The sequence below is a fragment of the Bufo gargarizans genome, chromosome 2, assembly GCF_014858855.1.
Source record: "Bufo gargarizans isolate SCDJY-AF-19 chromosome 2, ASM1485885v1, whole genome shotgun sequence".
Classification (NCBI taxonomy): Eukaryota; Metazoa; Chordata; class Amphibia; order Anura; family Bufonidae; genus Bufo; species Bufo gargarizans.
Genome location: NC_058081.1, coordinates 700,425,282 through 700,442,586, shown reverse-complemented (window position 1 = coordinate 700,442,586; position 17,305 = coordinate 700,425,282).

Genomic DNA, 17,305 nt, shown 5'->3' with positions numbered 1-17,305 from the left:
AGTTGCTCTATCCTATGCAAACTATCCCCATTTTGTTAAAACATGACGATGTCTCCAAACTTGTCAAAGCTTTTAAAACCTTTTTATGGCATGGCAAGAGACCTAGGATACCTATGCGCTCCCTGATGGCGGGAATCGAGCAGGGAGGGATAGCATTTCCGGACATTAGAAATTACAATCTGGCGTGCATGGCAAGGCATATTTGCGACTGGATTAATGACTCTAGTTTTTATTCTGCTTTACTGTGGGAAAAGGAATTCTGTGCTCCCTGGTCTTTGGTGGCGTTGCTACATTCACGGTTGCAGGTGATTCCTGTCTGGATCAAGCAGTCTTTATTGGTTAAGGACACGATAGCTGCATGGAGGATTCTTAGGAAAAAGTACTGGTTGTCGTACAGAATCTCCAAGCATCTTCCACTGTGGAATAATCCCGAGTTCCCACAGGGTAATAGGAACAAGTTGTTTGAGGAATGGAGGAGAAAAGGGATTTTGTGTGTGAAACATTTATTGCATGAGTCGGATCCTAGGTGGCTGACTGGGGAGGAAGTGATAGCAAAGTTTTCTTTGTCATCATTTCAGACTATTCAGTGGTCTCAAGTGAAGGAGGCAGTGGTGAATCAGTTAGTGTTGGTGCAAAAGGAAATACGGAAGAACACTCTGGATAAGATCTTAGACCTGGGGGGTGGGAGGGTCTCGATTTCTGCAATATATGCAGATATGCGGAAAGAAGAAGGGATTAGGGCTGGGAGTAACTGTTTTGGAAAATGGGCGGAGCAGCTGGGTGATGTTGAAGTTGAGCCAAAGATCGTGAAAGGGTGGGAAGTAGTGAGGAGGCATATACTTAATGAGTCTTGGAGGGACACCCAGGTTAGATTTATGCACAGAGCTATTTATGGTTTTAATATTCCCCCTCATCCAGCTAAACCAGACAGAATTACTAATTGCCCGAAATGTGGGATAGGGTTCCCTGATTTATTCCATGGGATCTGGACCTGTCCGAATAGTAAAAGGCTATGGGAGGAAGTAGGGACTTTGGTTCGGGGGATCTGGGGAGGGGAGCTTCCGTTATCACCTACACTGTATTTATTTCATTACGGGGAGGGTGGGGCTGGGCGAGGTGGGATACCCCGATTGTTTCATACCATTTGCATGGTAGTGAAACGTAGCATCCTGCGGCAATGGCTTCAAAATGATACCCCAAGGTTACAAGATATAATTGAGCAATTGAAGCATGTTTTTCATATAGAAAGGTTAAATTCTCTTGCAGAGAAGGAACGACAGGCAAAAGGGTTGTTTCAAAAATGGAAACCGTTTATTGAATATTGTATGTCAAATACGGAGATACAGTTGATTATGAAGCCGTTTACACTCACGGAATGGTATCTGATGGGCCAATTGAAAGGGACGCTGGGTCGTCTGCTGCTTACTCTAGCCAATTCCTCTTGATCCGATGCCAGTGTATTGATTGTATATGTTACTATACATTGATTGTAAATTGTGTCTGCTTTGAACTGCCGAAAACATATTGCCCTATGTTTGTGGTTGTACTGTCTGTGGCACTTGCAGTGCCTTATTTTGTTTTGTTTATTATGCTTAAAATAATAAAGATTTATAAAAAAAAAAAAATCTTGAACATCCTTAAAAATAGTAGGCCACCAATAATGTTGAGAAATTAAATTAGTTTGTTTTGCGAAGACCAAGATGGCAAGAAATTTTGAAGCAGTGTCATCCCCTCATATCTAGAGAAATGAACATCTGTCCAGGCGGGATATCCTTCAACTGAACAGGAGCAACAGGAACAATGCAGGCAGGATCTAGGATATGCTAGGGCTCCTCAATTTTATCAGCAAAGTGGAAGGACAGGGACAGAGCATCCACCTTGGTATTTTTATCTGCAGAACAGAAATGAAAAATAAAATTTAAACCTGCCAAAAATAAAGACCAGAGATCCTATCGGGGATGTGAAATTGTGCAGACTGTAGGGAGGCCAGATTCTTATGGTCCGTGTAAATGAAGCTTGGATGATTGGCTCCCTCTCGCGAGTGTTGCCACTCCTCAAGCGCCATCTGGATAGTAAGTACCTCTCTGTCACAGATGAATAATTTTGTTCTGCCACACAGAAGACCTTTGAGAAGAAACCGCCACTGACCATTTTTCCCAAAGTACCCTTCTGGGTTAGCATAGCTCCTGCCCCCATGTAGATTGCATATACCTCCAAAAAGAATTGCTTGGAGTCATCTGGGTGACAAAGGATCAATGCAGATAAAAAGGCCTATATAAGAGACTGGAAGGCAGTTTCTGCCTCTGGAGTCCACTCCTTGGCATTCATCTATTTGCAGGTAAGGTAACAAATAAGAGTGGTCAAGGTAAAAAAATGTGCTTTGAATCACCTGTAAAACTTTACGAAGCCCAGGAAAGATTGGATAGCATGTAGACGAGTAGCACAAGGTCAAATTAAAACAGTGGACAACTGATCGGGATTAATTTGTATGGCTTGGCCAGATACTGTATAATATAGCCAGGAAAGGAAGAAGACACATTTTTCAAATTTAGCATCTATTCATGTTGGAGTATGGTGCAAACATGTTTACGATGAGAATCAAGCCTGGCGAGATCAAAATATCATCCAGATAAACAACTATGCAGGTATTGAGGTTCCGAAAGATTTTGTTAACAAAGTCTTAAAAAACGCTGCAGCATTACTGAGACTGAATGGTATAACCAGGTACTAGGCTGCAGCTATCGACTATTTTTGTAATCGAGTATTCTATCGATTAATCTAACGATTAATCGAGTACTCTAATAACAAAAAGCTAATTAAAACAATGTTTTTCTTTATAAAAACTCATCAGCTTCCCCTGCCATCAGCTACCCCCCCCATGCCATCAGGCTCCCCCTAGTGCCACCGGCTGCCCCCTCAGTGCCACCAGCTGCCCACTCAGTGCCACCAGCTTCCCCCCAGTGCCATCAGCTGTCCCACATCAGCTTCCCCCCCAGTGCCATCAGCTGTCCCCCGTTGCCAACAGCTTGCCCCCCCAGTGTCATTAGCTTGTCCCCCAGTGCCATCAGCTGTCCCCCAGTGCCATCAGCTGTCCCCCAGTGCCATCAGCTTGTCCCCCAGTGCCATTAGCTTGCCCCCCAGTGTCATTAGGTGCCCCCCGTTGCCAACAGCTTGCCCCCCCAGTGTCATTAGCTTGTCCCCCAGTGCCATCAGCTGTCCCCCAGTGCCATCAGCTGTCCCACATCAGCTTCCCCCCCAGTGCCATCAGCTGTCCCCCGTTGCCAACAGCTTGTCCCCCCAGTGTCATTAGCTTGTCCCCCAGTGCCATCAGCTGTCCCCCAGTGCCATCAGCTGTCCCCCAGTGCCATCAGCTTGTCCCCCAGTGCTACTAGCTTGCTCCTCAGTGCCACTAGCTGCCAACCATCTCCCCAACGCCTGTGAAACAAAATACTTACCTCTCCTGTAGGGGCGCCGCTCCACAGCTCCTTCATCTTATTCTCCGTCCTCGTCCTGACGTCACACAGCGTCAGATCACAGTGGACGCTTATATGCAATATGTCCTGACGATGTGTCAGGGCTGAAAGTGCAGTGCGGTGCAGGCCGACGGGTGACCACGGAGCGGTGAGTAATAGCAAGCCCTTCACTCCCGCTCCGTGCTCAAATGACACAAACGAATCCTCGATGCAAAAAATTAGCATCAAGGATTTTTTGTGTGTTGAATTACTCAATTCAATCGTTTCAGCCCTATAACCAGGTATTCATAATGACAGTCTTGAGTATTAAAAGTGGTTTTACATTTGTCCCCTTCTCAGATCCGTATCAAGTTGTAGGCACCACATAGATCTAGTTTAGAGAAGATCCTGGCACCATAAAGTCTGTCAAAGATTAACAGCAAAGGATATTTATTTTTTATAATTATCTTATTTCAACTGTAATAATAAATGCACGACCAGAGAGACCCATCTTTTTTCACAAACAAGAAACTGGCTTCTGCTGGAGAATAGGACTTTAGAAGGAAACCGGAGCGAAGGAATGAGATCAAAGGGGGGTTGGACCTGCTATCAGGTAAAATGTTGGGACATAGCTTCCCCCTCCAGGACCTCACACTCCTCACTGAATGGTGCTAATACCGATAATGTAGAAGTACGGATGGAGCTGGGTAGACTCTCAAGCAGAGCTAATGGTGCTAGGGCTAAGATGTCTCATATTTGAATCAGAGGTGAGGGTAGGGGGGTGGCACAGTGAAACGTCTGAAACCATCTCCATTCCAACCACTGGGTTGAATTACTTATCCACATGAGGCATGTCATGTACTCCCACTAGGAGGCATGTAAAGGGAGATCGGAAATTTGCTCCATAGACACCCAAGACACCTGTATGAGGCCTGAACAAACCAGTTCACCACTCTCGACAAAAGGATGGCTTTTCCATAAAGCTCCGGATCAGGTAACCCAATCCTTCCATAGGGCTTGGGTTTTTTAAGAGTGGAATAAACTTTACGTGCACTCTTTCCAGCCCATATAAATGCCCGAATTTGCTGTTTCAATGTAGCGTTATACAATCTTGGCACGGGGATGGGTAAGACTTACTGCCGGTATGCAGTGGTGTATCTTGGTTTTGTGCTGCCCTAGGCGAGACTAAACTCGGGCACCCCCCCTAATATAAATTTGACCCACCCCTTCTCCCCCCTCTAACCACTCAACGGGTCCCAACCCCCTTACCCCATAAAACAACAAAGTAATAGATTTTTTGTGAATTACTGTAATTTAAGTACTTAGAGTTTTTGAAGACAGCAGGCTCAGGGATCAGTGCATTGGTGGCCGGGGCCTGGCCTCAGTGTTCACGGTGACCGTGTGCAGGATCCGTTCTGCACTTGGACGGCAACGCATGGACGCAAAAGGCAGGGGAGGTCGGGAGTAAGTCAGGAGGAGGAGGAAGTAAGTCTTTCAACTCTTTCACTATGCGGCGCCGGCGATACCGCTCGCATAGTGAAGGATCGGACAAGGAGCAAAAAATATATTTAGCATATTGTGTAACTATCACTAAGCAAACAAGGCATTTTGCCGCCCCATTGGCAAGTGCCGCCCTAGGCAAATGCCTTGTTTGCCTTGTGATAGATACACCCCTGCCGGTATGTCAGTCTAGGTAGCATGAGGGATGTGACAATGTTCTTTCTGCCGAACCAAGATAGCATAGGGATTTGTAATGTGGAGAGCTGATCCGTTATTGATTTCAAGAGAGGAGTATAATTTAGATAAAAAAGTGAGAGGGTTAGGTTCTAATTTAATTCCCAAGTAAATAATTTAGGGGGTATGCTAATTAAAAGGAGAATTGGCTATCAATTTGTGCTTGACTGGGCAGGGAAGATCTATGCCTAATATGTGAGATGTTTTCATATTGATTTTAAAGTTGGAGAGAAGGCTAAACTGTTCCAAAATATGGTATACACAAGGCAGGGAAATTGTAGGGTTGGTGGATATAATCAGTAGGTCATCTGCAAAAGCAGCGACCTTATGTTCCTGATGGCCCATTAAGACTTCCTTGATTCCGCTCTCCCTCCTAACCGCCTGCAATAAGGATTCCATAAATAGCATGAATAATAAAGGAGACAGGGGACCTCCTTGTCTGGTTCCATTTCAAATCACAAAAGAAGGTGAGAGAGTGCTACTGATGATAATTGAGGCCGAAGCATTAGAGTAAAAAAAAAAAACAGCTTTAATAAATGGGTCAGGGAGAACAAATGCCGACATCGCCTGTGGCATAAAATCCCAGCTAAGGCTACTTTCACACTCGCGTTTTGGGCGGATCCGCCATGGATCTGTAAAAACATATCCCTTACAATAATACAACCGCATGCATCCATCATGAACGGAACCGTTTGTATTATCTGTAACATAGCCAAGACGGATCCGTCATTAACTCCATTGAAAGTCAAGGGGAGACGGGTCACTTTTCTATTGTGCTAGATTGTGTCAGAGAAAACTGATCCGTCCCCATTGACTTACATTGTGTGCCAGGACAGATCCTTTTGGCTCAGTTTCGTCAAGCGGACAGCAAAATGCTGCAGGCAGAGTTTTGGTGTCCACCTCCAGAGAGGAATGGAGACTGATCAGAGGCAAACTGACGCATTCTGAGAGGATCCTTTTCCATTCAGAATGCATTAGGGCAAAACTGATCCGTTTTGGACCGCTTGTGAGAGCCCATGATGGATCTCAGAAACTTAAACCAAAACGGCAGTGTTAAAGTAGCCTTTCTCTGTCAAAAGCCTTCTCAGCATCAGTACCGAGAAGGATTAGAGCAGTGATGGCTAACCTTGGCACTCCAGCTGTGGTAAAACTACAACTCCCAAGATGCCCCCCCTTGCTTGGCTGCTCTCAGAAATCTGTAGAAATAAATGGAGCATGCTGGGAGTCGTAGTTTCACCACAGCTGTAGTGCCAAGGTTAGCCATCACAGGACTAGAGGGTGGTTGAGCCTCTTGAAAGATAGCATTTAGAACTCTAGCTATATTATCCCTGCTCCCCCTACCTTGTATAAAGCCAACTTGATCTTAATGAATCAAGTAAGGGAGAAGTTGGGACAAATGGGCGGCTAACATTTTGGCCAGAAGTTTCAAATCTAAGTTTAACCGGGATAACGGGCAATAATTAGCAGTTAGACCTATCCTTCCCCTCTTTAGGGATCAGAGAAATGTGAGCCCTAGTCATATCTACAGATAATGGAACACCAGACAGGGAGCTATTGCATACTAAAAGTAGGTGTGACACTAAAGTTTTATAAAAATGTGCGGTAGTATAAAGTAGGGAATCCATCAGGGCCCGGGTATTTTCCATTAGGGAGTTGTTTTATTGCGGCCACCATTTCATCCATAGTGAAAGGGTTGTCTCCCAACAGGGATCCTGATATTATGAGTAAAGTTATGTGATTTCCTCTGCTTAATGCGCTGCATCATAAATTTAGAAGCCTTGTCTCCATGTGCATAATACTTAAATTGGGAATGTAGCTGAAGCAGTATTTTGGAGGTTCTTCAGTGTTGCTCGTAGATCAGTAAATTCAGAAATATGAGTGTCAAGCAGGGATTACTAATAGAGGCTTTCCAGGCACTGGATCTGAGAGAGAAGCAAATCAAATAGAGACAGATGTAATTTTTTCCTTAAATGCCCGAATGCTTTAGCAGAGATCAGAGATTTCCTGGAAGTAGGTTCCAAAGTCACACTGAGATCACATCCAAGCACTACCACACCTTCCTTAAACGTTTCTAATAAGGAGAAGACATTGTCAAGCCAACTAACCTGATTTACATTAGGAGCGTAAACATTGACAAATGTGTATAGCTGATTAGAGATGGTTCCTTTAAGCAAAATATATCTACCCTCCGTGTCCTGAACATGGGAGGTATATGTAAATGGAAGATCTTTCCAAATTCCGATGCTCACACCTCTGGAGGCCGTGGACCCAGAACCGCAGTGGTACCACTGCGAGAATAGAGAATAAGAAAGGTTCGGATATCTATTAAACTTGAAATGTGTCTCCGGAAGCATCGGGACAGAGCATTTTTCACTTTTCAAGTAGGAAAAGATCTGACTACGCTTTGAGGGAGAATAAAAACCTCTAACATTAAATGATGCAACACATATGTCAGCCATCATTTAGAGTATAAGGCAAAGGGGGTATGTATCTCCAATAATTAACATATCTCGATAAGTAGGCGATAAATGGGGATACTTAGCCTCCCGAGGTGGAGCATCGGAATCCCATGGTGGACCTGTCCTTTCGTAGTCAAGAATCAAGAGGATATTACAGTACCTATAAGAGTAGGGAAGAAGGTGAACAAAGAAAATAAACCAAACAAAACAACACAAGCAAAAACAAATTATCATGGAGGAAAAAGAGAGCTTAGACTGGGGATAGGGTAAACACCATTAGATAGCACCCTCGAGTGAGAAATGGACTATATCAGGGCTCGATTAACCCATCCTCGTCCATCTTTATGTCATGCCCTGCTCTGACTATGTGCGGAGGTCGGCCAGAATAGCAGCACATGTTTAGTGTTTTGTTTTGGAGCCGTGCTGGATCCGCCTCCCATCAGGTGCACTGGGTGGGGTCATTAGTTTAAATAGCACTCTATCCCAGTGCTCTGAGCGGGTTATAGAAATCATTCTGGTCTTGGAAGCAAGGAAGGAAGGAAGGAAGGAAGGCTGTCTGTTCCAGCTCAGAAAAGATAAGTGTGGTTTCAGTTTTTTGTTGTTTGCTATCTTGGTTGTGTTGGTGTCATCTCTCCCATCCAGGTTCTGTGCGAGCAGGCTGCTCCTATTCCCCTTTTCACCATCTCAGGGAATCTAGGGTGTTTTAGCCCAGGCACGAGGACACATCATTCCTACCATCAAGGTTTGAATGTGGGCTGAGCAGAGCAGGGAGAGAAGTCAGGGATTTGCTAGGAGGTGACCCTTCCCCTGCTTCTCGCCAGGAGTCTGGTTTGCTGGTTTATCTGTATGTCTGAGATCCCGTCCGGCGTGACACTTTAAGGATACTGTTGAGAGACTGAAAACCGGAAAAATGAAGACAGCATCCACTAGTAGCGATGATGAAGTTCTTTAATCCATACAAAATGGTGTTAAACACCCAAATAGATGCGACATTTCGGCTGACACTCATTTAACATTTAACACATGTACAGTACAAACCAAACATTTTTGGAAAAGCAATCGGTAGAAACAGTCTGTTACACTATAAAAGCTTTCACCCTAGACATATGATTAAGTCAGTACCCAAATCTCAATTCACTAGGGTAAAAAGAATAACTAATAATGACGCAATCTGTTCAATAAAATTATGAGACATGACAGACAAATTCAAACAAAGGGGCTTCCCTGATAACATCTTGGAAAAATGTAAAAAAGAAATGAGAGACAAAGGACAGAATAACAAGGGGAAGAAGACTACTAAAATACCCTTTGTAAGTACTGTGGGTATTTGCTCTGGTAGACAGGCTAGTGGACGCAGTATAGAGGCAACTACAAAGTTTTTAACTTAAACTGTTTTATTCACACATAAGGAAAAACAAAAAGTGACATTTTGCAGTCTAGGTATTTCTTCACACCATGAAAAGTCCACAGAACAAATTACCTTCACCTGGTTTGCAGTTTCTCCACCTGTGGTCCACAGCAGGCTTTAGGGGCCTGTTGCTCAGCATGCGGCTCCCAGCCCTTTTGCACGGCACAAGTTTTCAGATCCCAAAACACCCAGGGACTGACAGTGCTCCACTGTCAGAAAGCAGTAATCCACACACAGCTGAGACTGCTGGCTGGGTTTGATATAGGACAGTAAAGACCCGGCCTGGAGCGTGGGGATCAGCCACCCACCTAGCACTTTGGTTACTCCCAGTAAGAGCCAGGCCGAATCAGCTTACAGCCATACTAAAATAGCAACGTGTCAACCAGCGCTAGCTGACGCTGACACTTGACAATACCGGCTCTTACTTCAGAGGCCAGGAACCTCAGTGACACATACCTTCCGTCAGTACGTAAAGTAATGTAAGTATAAAAGTAGGTATTATTATTAAGAGAAATTGGAACATAATACCGAGGGGTCTCCCACAGATTACTGACTTACATACACCACCGTTATTGGCCTACAAACGTCCCTAGAATCTACAGGACCGAGTAGTAAAGTCTGATATAGGCCCCAGTATGAGACAGATACAGACCACTCTGACTGCAAAAAAGAGGAGTAACTTCCCATGTTTACGGTGTTGCCACTGTAACTCGATCCAGAAAGGAGATTCTTTTTCACATCCAAGGACTGGTAAGGTTTACCCGATCAAGGGTTATTACACATGCCAGACACCCTATGTAGTGTATACACTACAATGTCCCTGCGGCCTTTTATATGTAGGAGAGACCATCAATGCCTGCAAAGAAAGAATAGGGCAACACAAATCAAAGATACGGAATAAGGCCCTAGACTTACCTGTACCCAAACACTTTGAGGAGCTTCAACATAATGTGAACTGAGATATAGAATTATTGACCATGTCCCTCCACCTAGGCGGGAAGGAGACAGGGAGAGGATTCTGAAACAGAAAGAAATACGGTGGATCTACAAACTTGATGCCCTGTACCTAATTTTGAGTTGACTCAGTTTTTATAGATCTCATATCATATATAAAGGATCATTATATGGTTACTTATCTGCTTTTTGTTTCTTTACAGATGGACTTTTTTTATCACTATTCACTGGGGTGGTAAGAAACTGCTCTAAAATGTGACTAACATCTTTATAGACACTTGATGGATATACTATGATGAACTACATGCTGTGAAACGTTTTTGATCGCTTATTATCAAGTTTAGAGCAAATTATTTCCGGGTTAACCCCAGTGATGTTACATGGTTTGGGCTTTAAATGTTTGGTTTGTACATGTGTATGCATGCTTGAAGAAGGCCGAGTGTCGGCCGAAAAGTCGCATGTTTTTGGGTGTTTAACACCATTTTGTATGGATTAAAGAACTTCATCATCGCTACTAATGGATGCTGTCTTCATCTTTCCAATTTTTCGTTGCTATTGAGGAGCCATCGGACTGGGCTCCTAAGAAGACGTACATCCTGGAACCCGAATCTGCCTAATGGGGTCTGTACTTTACTTTCTTTTCCTGATGTTGAGAGACTGAGGTGTCCACTCCAGTTAAGGAATGTGATCCGCTCAACAGGGAGATGCATAGGCGGCCGTGCGGGCATCAGAAGCGACCTGACTACCGGGCATTAGAGGGTTTGGATAACTCCTTTAAAGGTGAACTGGCAGATACCATTCAAACTGGATGACCTGATTTTTATTGCCACCAACATTAACCTCCAATTTACGAAGTGAAAAATCGAGATAATACGTGAGGGGAGAATCCCCAGATTAGAACCATCCTTCCAGTGACCTTTAACTCCTCTACCTTTGGTTCCAGTAGAGGGGCCCAGGCATTAGAGGGGTCATTATATGGTTTGGATAACCCCTTTAATTCATCCAACCAGACCCTCACAGAAAGCTGCCACCAGGGCCTTGTTGTTTCATGCCAGTTCAGAATCCTGACTGTGGAACTGTATGGCGTATTGGCTGACCGTGAGATTGCTCCAGTGAAGTCACAGAAGGGGTAAAGCAGCAGATGTAGTATAACCAGGTTCCTCAAAGATGCTTTGGAAGGTTGACAGGAACTCCTGCTGATTGCTGGTCAGGAGGTTACTTCTTTACCATAGTGGGGTTGTCCAGGCTAGAACTAGTACTCTGTAGGGAACTGGTTTGGTTGCAGCTCAACCATAGCAGCTGCACACATAACCAAAGGAGGGTTTAAACCTTGCAATACTGCAGAATGAGGTAAGGTTCGAGTAGAATATCTCCAATAAACACACAGGACACCGGCGCCTGAGCAGGGTGGAGCTGCACCAGTGTGCACCTGAAGTAGCTGGGCAGTAGCAGTCACAGGCCACTGATGTGACACATTTTTGCGTTGAAGGTATGCAAATCAGCTCTTAGCAAGCTCTGCCTCTGATGTCACCAGATGTAAGGCAGCTATCATATAAGTCAATGTTCAACCCTTTAAATAGGCATTGGGATATTACTTGGGTAATAAATCCAGCAGACAGCTCTTTCGCGATGCTTGCCTCCTCATCAGTGCAGAGCAGAGAGTACTGGCTTAACTGGGTGAGAGGCCTAGGTCAGGATTTGGGGTTACTATCTCTTATAGGATAGCTACGTTACATCTGGTGACACCAGAGGCAGAGCTTGCTAAGAGCTGATTTGCATCCTTTCTTCAGAGAATTCCAGAGGAGCGTGTATGACTTATAAGCCTCCTCATGCTTCTTAAAGCAGGGGCGTTGCTAGTGTCTCAAAAGATCCGGGGCCCAAGCCCCAATGCATATGGCCCAATTCTTCGACCAACCGACCCCTAAGCCCGCTATAGCTATACAGCAGCATGTACCTCTCACATCCAGCTCCTCTGATGTAGATCTTTTCTGTCATCATCTTCTCCATTCTGTCCGGACAACTTCTCTCAGCTGCGCCTCATCTCTACAGAGTGTGACACACAGACATCTTAGCGTCCTAATTTTTCTGTACCCCAAAATACTATCATGAAGAAAAATGAGCACCCCCCATAGTAATAGTGCTCCTCATAGTCCTACCAATAGTAATTCCCTTCTAGAATGCCCTCATTAGTAATACTGCCCCCCACAGTGCCCCCAACTGTGATAATGCTCCCCAAGAGTGCCCCCACTAGTTGAAGAGCCCTCCAGTATTAATAATGCCCTTACAGAGCCCCTAGTAGAAATAAGACCCCTCTATTGTTCCCCCAGTGGTAAAGCTATCTACTGACCCCTCAGTAGTAATAAGACCCCCATAGTGCTCTTAGTAGAAATAATGCAGATCTATAAGTCCCTCGTTTAGAGCCCCCAGTACTAATAAGAACACCTAATGTCTCCTGGATTTAAAATGCCCCCACAGTGTCCCCAGTATTTATAATGCCCCCTACTGTTATAATGCTCACCCTGAAGTGCCCCAGTATTTATATCGCCCCCTACTGTTATAATGTTCGCCCTGAAGTCCTCCTAGTATTTATAATACCCCCTGCAGTGCCCCCTGTAGTTATAATCCTCCATTTACTGTCCTCAAAAATTATAATTCCTCAGCCCCTCCACCATACAGTCCCATGTAAATAACATTATTTCCCTTCTCCGCCATAGACGGACATGTAAATACCATTACACCATCTCTCCAGCCCCTCCAATTTACAGTCCCTTGTAAATAACATCCCTTTATATCTTCAGCCCCCTCTAAAATGCAGTCCCATGTAAAAAACATCACACCAACTCTTCTGCCCCCTCAATATACAGTCCCACGTAAATAACATTACCCCCTCCCCAGCCGCCTTCAACATAGTCTCATGTAAAGAACATAACCCCCTCCCCAGCTGCCTTCAACATACAGTCCCATGTAAATAACATCATCCCCTCAATATTCAGCCCCATGTAAATAATATCACTTCCTCCCCCAGTCACTTTCAACATACAGCCCCATGTAAATAAAATCACCCCCTTGCCAGCCACCTCAAACATGCAGTCCCATGTAAATCACATTACCACTCAACATTAAGTCCCATGTGAATAATATCACTCCCTCCCACAGCAGCCTTCAACATATCGTCCCATGTAAATAACATTACCCTGCCTCAGCCACCTTCAACATGCATTCCCATGTAAATAACATCACTCCCTCAACTTTCAGTCTCATGTAAATAACATCACTCCACCCCACTGTCCCATGTAAATAACTTCCCTCCCTTCAGCCCTAACATGCAGTCCCAGTTAAATAACTACAACTCCCAACATTGCTCTGCCTCTCACACTGAGTAATCTACCCCTTCACTTACCTGTCCTCATGTAGCAGACCTCACCACAGCTTCTTCCCAGGACTTCTCTTCACTGCTGAGCCATCCTCTCCTGCACTGGTCACATGGTGGTGACATCATCGCAGGTCCTTTTCAGCTACTGTATTTAGCACTGATCACATGACCTGTGATGTCATAACAGGTCCTTCAGCTCTTGCAGGGCATTAGATTCAATTGTATTTAGGGTTGCAACCCGTACGGGTTTGTATTCCTGTGCCCGGGTACAAGCATTTCTTAGACTCGGGCACAGGATTCCTTTCAAACTGCAGACTTGCTCCTGACAGCTGGCGGTGAGTGGCGGGCGGTGAGTGCTGATGACCACGAGCAGCCGGCGTGTCAGTCAGCGGAGTGATGCTAGCAGGGCGGCGCTGTCTTCAGACACTCCCTCTCCCTCTTTCTGCTAGTGAGGAAGTGACATCAGAGAGAGAGGGAGGAAGCGTGGGAGAAATCATTATCTGGCAGCCTGTGCATGCAGGAGAGTCAGGGAGTCAGTAAAAAAAAGGTATTTAAATAATTTAAAGACAGTGTTTAATAAAAAAATATTAATTGGAAGGTGGCAGTGGACAAGCACGGCACTTGTTAGTATTGCACATAAAACATGCCCCCATAAAAAAATGCCACAGGTTAACAAGTGACATGTTTTGTGGGGGCATCTTTTATGTGCAATAATACATATCGTCCAATACAGACATCCAAATTTCATGTTAGTGCAATATCCATTTTATTGATAGTTGTCGTTCAATCGACAAGTGCTTTTGGGGCCGTGCAGGGTCTCCTTCATCAGGCCCAGAAATGCGCTTGTCGTTTCAATGACAACTATCAATAAAATGGATTTGCACTATAGATGTACCGAACTACCGATACTAATATCGCTGCCGATACAGAGTATTTGGGCGAGTACTTGTACTCGCCTAAATGCTCCAATACCTTCCCTGATATTGGAACTTCCAGTCGGAGGGAGATGTCCCTCTGACTGGCAGCGCCAAGGAAGCATACAGCCGACTTCCTTTGCAATCAGGAAGCCAGGAGGTGGGTTATCATCCGCCTCCTGGCTTCCTGATTGGCTAGGAAGCCTGCTTTACTTGTTGCTAGGCAGCCTGGTTCCTAACCAATCAGCAAGCTAGGCAGTATGTCATGACTCACGCCCCAGCCTCCTGATAGGTCAGGAAGGTACGCTGCCTACATAAAAGTGAATCCGGCTTCCTAGCCAATCACGAAGCGGATTGAAATCATGACTCGCCGCCCCTCTTCTTGATTGGTCAGGAAGCTAGGTTGCCTCTGAAGCCGGTGTTCTTTCACTTGAACGCCATCTTCACGGGAAAGCAGGAAGCCAGGTGATGGGTCGTGATCCACCGCCCGCGTGCATAGTGTATACTTTACCAAAAAAAGGTGCTTAAGTGTTCGGGTTCGACTTGAAGAAAAGGTGGCAACCCTAATTGTATTGCTGTCCTGAGGATGGCAATACAGTTGTATCTATCTGGCAGGCAGTACATTCTGGGCCTGAAGCCCCGAATGTTTTAACCTAGCAATGCCCCTGCCTTAATGAGAGATTAAACCCCCCAAATCCTGACCTAGGCCTCTCACCCAGTACTCTCTGCTCTGCACTAATGAGAGGCAATCACCTGGAAACAGTTGTCTGCAGATGAGGTGCTGGCTTATTTATTATCCAAGTCATGTCTCAAGGCCTATTTAAAGGGTTGAACATTGACTTTTAGAATAGCTACCTTACATCTAGTGGCATCAAAGGAAGAGCTTGCTAAAAGCTCATTTTCATACCTTCTTCCCAGAATTCCAGAGGAGCATGTATGGAATATAAGCCCCCTCATGCCACTTAAGACGCTCTCCGTAAGGAGAGATAGTACCCCCTCAAATACATTTTTTGTGTTGCTACATTCTGCGGGAAATAACCTTATTTTTGTGTTGTGGGAGTTGTGTGAGGGCTTGTTTTTTTTTGCTTTATATCTTTTTTGGGGAGAAAAGTCACAAAAAATCCAATGCTGATAGTTTTTTTTTTACGATGGTCAGAGCTTGGAAAAAAACGTAATAGTTCGGCTCATTGCAGATGTGATGACCAGGAGGTTTTTCTGTTTTTGTTTTAAGTCTTGACAAAAAGTATATATATATTTTTTTTCTACATTTTTACTATTTTTCTAAAAACTTTTCTCTAAAACGTTTAACTTTTTATTTTCATACCCTGAGTGCCTGGGGTAATGAACGTATTCACCCTGGAGTGAGAATGATCACTGCTTCTCCTGCACATAATGAAGAGACATCTATCACTATATAATGGCTGCAGAGCTCATGCCATCTAGTGGAGAAACCTACACACAAGCAGAATAAATAAAGATGTGGCTCATGAGGAGTTACCCCACAGCTATTGCTAAAAAAACATTACAGGTGATAATAGAAGATCCTGTATACACTATGTGGGCAGCTGCAGAGTAGTTACTGACTCCGCAGGGCACAGGCACCTATTATCTGGTGATAATGAACATGACTCCTTGTAACGCGTGGATCATGACAAATAAATTTATTGACATAAGTTACAACAAATTTACAACCTATTTTTGCAGCAGTTTAAAAAAAAAAGGCATTTTAAAAAAAAAAAGGCATAAATATATCTAAATCCTTGCAGCAGTAAGCCATGCCCACAAAAAGTGTCTGAAAACCTGTGCGAGATGAGATACAGCCTCTAACCTAGATACAAGATGAGATACTGCCTGTAGCCTGGATACAAGATGAGGTATATCTTCTAGCCTGGATACAAGATGATATATGTCCTCTAGTCTGGATACAGGATGAGATACGGCCTCTAGCCTGGATACAAGACGAGATACAGCCTCTAGTCTGGATACAAGATGAGATACGGCCTCTAGCCTGGATACAAGACGAGATACAGCCTCTAGCCTGGATACAAGATGAGATAAAGCCTCTAGCCTGGATACAAGATGAGATACGGCCTGTAGCCTGGATACAAGATGAGGTATATCTTCTAGCCTGGATACAAGATGATATATGTCCTCTAGTCTGGATACAAGATGAGATACAGCCTCTAGCCTGGATACAAGACGAGATACAGCCTCTAGTCTGGATACAAGATGAGATACGGCCTCTAGCCTGGATACAAGACGAGATACAGCCTCTAGCCTGGATACAAGAGGAGATACGGCCTCTAGCCTAGATACAAGATGATATATGTCCTCTAGTCTGGATACAAGATGAGATACAGCCTCTGGCCTAGATACAAGACTAGATACAGCCTCTAGCCTGGATACAAGATGAGATAAAGCCTCTAGCCTGGATACAAGATGAGATAAAGCCTCTAGCCTGGATACAAGATGATATATGTCCTCTAGTCTAGACACAAGTTGAGATACGGCCTGTAGCCTGGATACAAGATGAGATACGGCCTCTAGCCTGGATACAAGATGAGATACAGCCTCTATCCCGGATACAAGATGAGATAAAGCCTGTAGCCTGGATACAAGATGAGATACAGCCTCTAGCCTGGATACAAGATGAGATACAGTCTCTAGCCTGGATACAAGATGAGATACAGCCTCTAGCCTGGATACAAGATGAGATACAGTTGGACATGGAGCACATGTGCCCACAGATAATACGGCTGGGCCTGTAGATCCTGCACACTCGTAGGTTGCTAAAGCTGATATACGAGCTGGTCCTATAAATGTTCAATTTTTGATAAATCTGGTGACCGGCAGCCAAAGAAGTGTAATCTGGTGGAGACATTCCTTGGAAACCCTTGGTGTGTGTGGGTTAGCATTATCCTGCTGAAAAATACCAGCTGGAAGCCCTGCCATGAGAGGAGCACGTGGCCACAGGATGTCCTACCCATATGACTGAGCTGTTAGTGTCCCTT